This window comes from Sinohyriopsis cumingii, chromosome 9 (genome assembly GCF_028554795.1).
Source record: "Sinohyriopsis cumingii isolate HCF-2022 chromosome 9, ASM2855479v2, whole genome shotgun sequence".
Taxonomy (NCBI): domain Eukaryota; kingdom Metazoa; phylum Mollusca; class Bivalvia; order Unionida; family Unionidae; genus Sinohyriopsis; species Sinohyriopsis cumingii.
Window position 1 is genome coordinate 88975290 of NC_142969.1, and position 7709 is coordinate 88982998.

General features: G+C 37.5%; 1 long non-coding RNA gene across 1 annotated transcript; it reads right to left on the reverse strand.

The window, feature by feature from the left end:
• Positions 1–543: 543 nt before the first annotated feature.
• On the reverse strand, positions 544–6742 carry LOC149792203 (uncharacterized). The gene is made up of 4 exons (XR_016423280.1): positions 6683–6742; positions 6212–6345; positions 4367–4588; positions 544–594 (listed from the first exon to the last, which is right to left on the reverse strand). It is a non-coding gene; the product is annotated as an uncharacterized LOC149792203 (long non-coding RNA).
• Between the last annotated feature and the right edge of the window lie 967 nt (positions 6743–7709).

A 7709-nucleotide genomic window follows, 5' to 3' on the forward strand; every position in this document is an offset into this window, starting at 1 on the left:
TCCTCGGGAGACTAGATGCAAAGCAAGTTGGAGGTTATGGCTGACAGTAGGTTGTGGGTAGAGGTTACGTAAATATAATGACCGTAGGTTGGTGTGTGTTATAGCCATGTCAGTGGAAAAGCAGAGGTTATTAGTCTGGCTCAAATGGGAAGTTTTGATTTGATATAATGCCTGCATATTTAAAATGGTGCAAGAAACAACACGTGTGCTTGGCTATCACTATGCATCAAAGTGATATTTGTGAAAAGCTGGAATGAGTATTGTGGTGCACATGCAGAAAAGCTTGCAAAAGAATGTAGGGTTTATCCATGTTGGAAGTGTAGTACGTGAACAGATACCAATTACAGAATATGTGCCAGTTGCAGTTGTAACCATGCAGCAAGAAAGAAGAGGCTAGATATTTGGACACTTAATTCTTATAATAAATTTCTTTCTGACATGTAAGGAAATCAAACTCCATAGAGTTAGGATGAACATAGATGTTAAATCATAATGTCTACTATCATGCATTTGAATAAGTTGCTTACCCAAACTGAGCATGTTGATGCATTGTTGCCTGGTTGAACAGTTGGTCCATGTAGGAAGCCGTTGTACCTGTCAGGCAAAAAGTATATGATGATGATGTAGATCTTAGCGTCGTTAAAGCAGAATCGAATTTTGTAAATGAGGCCGTTGATTTATTGCGAACCAGTCAAATAAAGAGGCTGATTAATACAGCTAATGTCGTTATACACTTGCATTTAAGAAACCATGAAGGGTCAGGATAGGCATTAGATCGATACAAAGTGCTTGACCAACAAGGGTTGCAGTAATACCATTTTTGTGCCAAAACTACATCCCAACACCAAAGTGTGTACAACTATTGTCCATTATTAATTTGAAGAACAAGGACAACCAATGTTTGGAGTGTGTCATTCTGTCTTCTCTATACTTAGCAGATGATCAATTCAAAGGAGGACTGTTGGATAAGCTACAGATGTAGAAATTCGAGATGCATCAGTGCCCTGATTGATCATCTTCAGATGGAATCACTGGGTCCATGCAAACCAATGCAAAGGTGACATTGTTATTGAAGATAGTGAACATCCTAGTCAACGTATCCAGTGTAAAATCTCTAAACCTAGCATCTAGCCAAACCAGATCAAATCACATCACGAAGTTCGGACAAATGACAGCAGCAAAACTTGAAGTTCAGTTTCTTTCCGCCCTACACACAATATGAATATGGAACAAATTACTGGCTACTGGCCACAGTTCAGAACCTAAAAACTTGGTATGTCACAAACAGGAGCTTTTCAGCATCAATCGGTAGTTACAAGTAGGACATACTGATTCACAGGGCTATGATAGTTGAGGTACATTTATCTCCTTGCCACCACAATAGCGAGATTGGGCAGAATATAAAGAATCGATAACTTAGATTGCCACTTTCACTTATTTGTATGTTTCAGACTGTTACTCCTCTTTATGTCCTTTCGATACTGTTTTCATATTATCTTGATAAAGTATCCATTGTTTAATAGTCAATTGTGACTGCATGAACGCAGAGATAGATATATAGACATAATGTTATAAAACCAGGCATCTAGGCAAGCTCAACTTTGCCTGCATTGAATTTTCTGTCAAGGTTAACGATATTTAACAATCTGATCACTTAACAAAACTGTCACAGTTAATGTCTTTGACTGGAAAAAGGGCATATACTCACTATGCACAAATGAGCCTCAAAACACAGGGCAACATTCGAGACGACTAAATAGAGCAGCCACAACGGTTGCACTTGACGTTTTTATCATCTCTAATATTTCCTGGGCGTGCTGGTACCATAATTACCACTTGTCTAGGCTATGGATAACCCGCTCCACAATGCCATGCGCATGATGATAGCAGGCGTTGCACCGCTCACAAGAAAGCTGTATTTTGCCAAGAGTTGCGTCAAGCGCTCATAAATTCCAAGGTATAACCAAAGGTAATTCGCTAATACTCAAATAGGGCAATCCTCTTCTGCTGGAATATCGTTCATGGTCCTTGGAATGTGCGCTCCTCATGGTATGTCGCAGACATGGACTGTCACGAGTTTTGTCGTACCTTTTAAAAGGGAATGTCCACAACCCACAACACATCGCGTCTCTATCATAGACCTGACCACCACAGAGCCAGTAAAATGTTGAGCTGGCCCTGATAAGGTGTCGATTGTGTCAAAATCAAGCCTCTCTTCATCTTACTAAAACTATCCCCTTACCAAATGGTGAAGTGCGAAAGAGAAGACATGGATAATTGAGGTGTACACGGCCCGTTGCAATGAGCTGCAAGATTTGCTAATCGGCCATCGGCTCACAAAGGCTGGCACGCAAGCTCGAGAACAGCTTTTCATCTTTAAGCCATGGGCACCGAAGAAGCCATTGCCGGTGGCAAAATAGTCCGTTGATGAAACAATTGAGGTTAGAAGCGCCAAGTAGATGATCAGATATAGAGGGGTTGAAACCTCATCTGCTTTGAAAAGGATGTCCAAATACCTATTACGGTCATACAAAAGCGGTCTCCCTCCAAAGAACTGGTCAAGAATGCTCTCTGAGCTTTGGAGGCTTACAGAGGAGAGACGCATTTTTATCAAAGAAAGCGTCGTTGGTTTTGCCGCGGATGAGATATCTAAAAGCTCACAAACTCTGCTGTTGTTGCCCAAAGAAAGAAAAAGCAACCTACAATTACTTCAAATTCGGTTGACCAAAGTGGGTATTTAGAGATTTAGAGAAGCATCTTGAGAAAAGCAGGCAAGTGGTTTAGATTTTGAGCACTTTATGAAAAATATATCGACAGCAGGTGTAATATTATTAAATGCCAAAGAGAAGAGGCCCAATAGGTGAAGGTCTGTCAGCTAGCATCTGAAGAAACTGAGGTATGCTTGCTTACAAGCGATAAACAAAGACAAGTTGGAGCGAACACACATATACAATGAATCATATGTGCGGCCTTGAGCAGCTGGACTGGAATATTGGTACAGCTCAAACAAAAAGTATGTGACATCAACATGGAATATAAACCATTGGTGAGAGGGCATGCATCAACCTGAGAGGCCTAGCCTCCCCCTCTCTGTTCACAACACGCAAAATAGCTCAGCAAACCAGTTTACCCATCACACACACAAACACATTCCGACACACCCATTACACGATATTTCTCTATCTGGCACTAATTTAAGTTCAAGATCTTCAGCTACACAATTATAATATTGGTGTGGAAAGAGTTATATCATCAGATTACATCAGGATACTGTTCTTAAACTATTGACATTCCTAAAAAAATGTCCGATGTCAGTATATTACGTTGTTTTGTTGCAAAAATGTCAAAAGTTTACTGAGCACAGTGATATCGATATTTTGAAGGAAACATCTTATACTGCCAACGCTTGAACAAGGGGGGGGGGGAAATAGAGTGAGAGAGTTTTCTTAATACGCATCTTTTCTAAACAACAAAAGCTTGCCACAACGTATAGAAGGCGTCGAATAGACGTTTCAGTTGTCGGCGTGATGTTGTCTTTATGATGGGGGACACAGAAGACCGCAAATAAACAAACAACTTTGGAAGGATAAGCACTTACTCTGGTACATATCACAAAGGTTCACTGAGGAACAATGCGATCGAGTTACCGTTGAGCTTTTAATGTCCAGCTGGATATATCTTGACGGCATCTACATATCCTTCCATGTGTCTGGTAGAAAGATAATAGTTATTAGATCCAATCTTGTAATATATTTGGATTGTATACTATTTTAATGGTGAAAGCAGGTTTTAGTTTTCAACATATTATCGTATTTAGCCATGCCAGTGATAAACACAATTTCAAAGAAACTTGGTGTCTTGTTTATTTTAACATTAGAAATGCATATATATAAATTTAACAGCAAATCTAAACTAATCATCTATCATTCTTAAAAAAAAAAAATATATGCAGTAATGTTTGTATCAATTGTGTCTATACTGTGGTTTCCTTGGCATTTTTGAGACGGGCAGGACATGGTCAGTGTGTTACAGAATTAGGTGATAAAGCACTCTGATACAATATCGGCAAACGTTAATCACTGATTGAAATTAAAGCACTGATATAAGAGAGGTTATAAAATTGCCTTTGAAGGGACTAGCTGTCTCCCGTCAAATTACTGAATTAACACATAGCCGGCCATCCACTGTGGGTCTCACAAAGCCTTCAGTGCACTGTCATAAATCTTACGTAACCTAAGCCAACAAAAAAGTTAAAACCACAGCCGTAAGATGGAGATTACAATATTACACGTAATCTTAAGCAAAAAGTAAGAACTTTTAATGAACTATCCACAGAAAACAAACCACAGGCTTCTAGCTTAATTACCTTTAATTGCACATAAGGCGTGGTCGAAGGTCCAGTACCTTCGCTGATGTATTGCCCTCCCTGTCCTCTTGAACTGGCCAGTGTCTTGAGACCATAAACTTAAGGCAACAACTTTTAGCAAAGAGTATAGTCCAGCTTCTGGGATTTCTTTGCAGCTGAAATTGCCTTTCTTAGCCCATCTTTGTGAACGGTCAAATCATAGGCCTAAAGTAACTTAACCTGCTGAACAAAAATAAAACAAAGGAGTAAACTTATCTGGAGAGTTCAGGTAAGATAGTTTCGTATGTGTAGCATTGCAATCTCTCTCTCTCTCTCTCTCTCTCTCTCTCTCTCTGAGATCAAAAACTGTTATATATTAAAACATGATCAAAATTAAATTAAAGCAGTTATATTATTGTTTAATTTTTCAGTTCAAGGTAGGTTATATGCCCCTTCCTCCTTCAAAATCCAGCTGAATACAAATCCATTTCTGCCTATCCATGGGGGGAGCAGGTTACAATTTCCAATTCGTTTTCAATTTTCCAAACACCTTGCCCTGGACAAGCTGATTTTTATAAAAATGTAAATCTCTGATATATATCCAACAAAATTTAATGACTAGTTCAACAAATTTTTCCTCTATCCTGTTAAAAAAAGATTTGGGTCAGAGAAAAGATGGGCAACATCAAAGAAATATTAATCTTCTTCAGCTATTACAGTAGGATGCATAAGGAAAGCAAGCAAAATCACCATGTTTGACTGAATCTTCTTGTCCACTGCTTGTAAATTCTTTTCTAGGAGACCCTGCAATTGGTGCTTTCAAAGTGGCTTTAAGTGGGGTACAAGAAACAATTTCCTCCATAGAATCTGAAATTACATTTCTTTTTCTCTGGAAGGATGAATCCTGGGTTATGCCTCCAAAGTCCTTTGAACTTTATGTTATGTTTGGTATGTTCAATATATTTTATTTTTATAAATAACACTGTCCATCCTACAGGTTGAAAAGGCAAAAATGTTTCCTGTTGCCTGACCATCCCTGTTTCTCATTGCTGACCCTAAGACTTTTTCCCCCATGGTAAAAAAAGAAAAAAAAAAAAAACCCCAAAATCACATTATTATATATGTTTGGAGAACATAAAATCACCTCCCTACCCTAATTTTAAAACCAGAACAATAGGAAACACATTTTTGTGGGCCTAATATAGTTGCACAGATATAATGTAATGCACCCAACTAGAAGTCACAGTTAACACTGTGATTGGACAAACACTAAGGTAAACCAATATGCGCATCTTGATACAATAAAAATAACGTTTAAAGTATGGCAGAGTTCTGTCTGTGAGTGTAATCTTGGGGTTTTGCAGCAAACATGGTATATGGATGGACATAATGATTCTAATCCACACACTGGGTTCAAAATCAGTCATCAAATGATGAAACTGTATGATACATGGTTTGCCATCACATGTATACAGTAACTGCTATACAAAAACTGAACATACAATATATTGATAACACATCCAATATGATAACTGATGACTCTTTCCTCTAGTAGTAATGAACATACACTTCAATAATAAAATACATTAAATAATACATGATGATCTTGACAAAATTTTAGCTAAGGACAAATAACCTTGAAAACAAATTGACAAAAGTACTCTGCTAAAAACAATATGTTAAAAAGTACTCTTGGGATGCAGTTAATTAAACTGTTATGCTAAGAATATGTCAGATTAAGTGTCTGCCAAAAATTGATGTCACTAAAATGATAATAACTGTATTCCCTTTATGAAGTGATGTAACAGAAGTATAAGTTAACAAAACAATTTTTGTAAAAATTAAAATAAGCAAATAAGTATTTACCTCAAAGCACTCATTCCCCTCATGTGCGCATGCACCTTGACTAAAATGATCCATCAGTTTTCTAAAACATTCTTGTACGTCAGGCTGGCATAACTGCTTAAGTATGCTGACAACTTAAGCTGATGGTACTGGTACTAAATAAATAAGAAATAATATTAGATTCATGTTGGTAAAACACGTCCCCAGTTAGGACTAGAGACAAACGAATTCCAATTTCAAGTGAAGAAGTTTTACAAAGTTTCATAAATATTTGAAACAAATTGTAGGATTTGAAATTTTACAACGATCATATGTGTGTGTGCGTTGGTTCTGTAGAAAGTGGGGTCTTCATTTAACACTCTCCCCCTTAACTGGGGTCTCATCATGCAAAGACAAAAGACCCCAGTTCTGAAAACCAGAAAAATAAAATCTACTATCCCCATTTTATTATAAAAGATAGTTATTAAAACTGAGCCCAATTTCATCTTTTACTTCGCTATGATCTCACACCGACAAAAAAGCGTACGTCTTCTGACCACACAATTGGAAATCCCATCTTCGCGCATGCGTGTCTTTTGTTTCCGGCACCATGCTATGGGACTAGGCGAGAAGAAAATTTCAGTGCAGGTAAGTGCTTCGAAAGTCTTTTGTTAATACGCCTTCATTTAAAAAAATAATCTAACTATGTCTGCGTCATTTTTTAATCAGGCTGATTCTCATTCAAGCCGAAGAAATTATATTTTGATATTGATTTTGAACGGTTCATACTTTTACCGGCTAAAAACATTTGCCGGGCGCAATATTATTTGAATTTGAATAGATTTCGTCGTTTTCGATCTGAAGAATAATAAAACATAATAAAAAAATGGTGGTCAAATATTTATTAATATTGCTTTTGCAACAAAAGAAATGCTATATTATATGTTGTTCATCCAAAGAGAACAGTCATAAATAAATTGTGTTTAAGTTTGTTAATAGCGATGGGCAAGCAAGGGGGAAATAACTCTAATATGCTTTTGAAAATTAATATTAGACCCGGAGATCAAAACAGGTCTTTTTTTGCACCATACCCTGTGACCACGTGAACAAGTTTCCCATAGAATTCGGGGTATTTATGCAAAGCAGATACCCCAACTCTTCCGTATCTGGCCTCATTATCATTTTATAGCGTTTTAAAAGGTGAGTACAACAACGACACAGTCTTCAATTCGCATTTGATCCTCTTAATCGGCCAAATACGCGCTCCGCACGTATATTTTTAAAAAGAGCAAAATTTTAAACGCTTTGTAAAATAATTTTAACGTTTTAAATGTTGCGCCTTGCCTGAAATTGAATTTTCAATTACGCGCGTAAGACATGTCATTCAAGGCGGAGCTGAGGCGGTAGATACAATTACAACATGCCGGAAGTAGTATCCGAATATATTAACGCAGTACAAACGCAGCTAAGGACGCGCCGCAAATAATGCATTTTGGTATCTCGTGTGATATATGTATTTCATGGCGAACACTAACCAAAC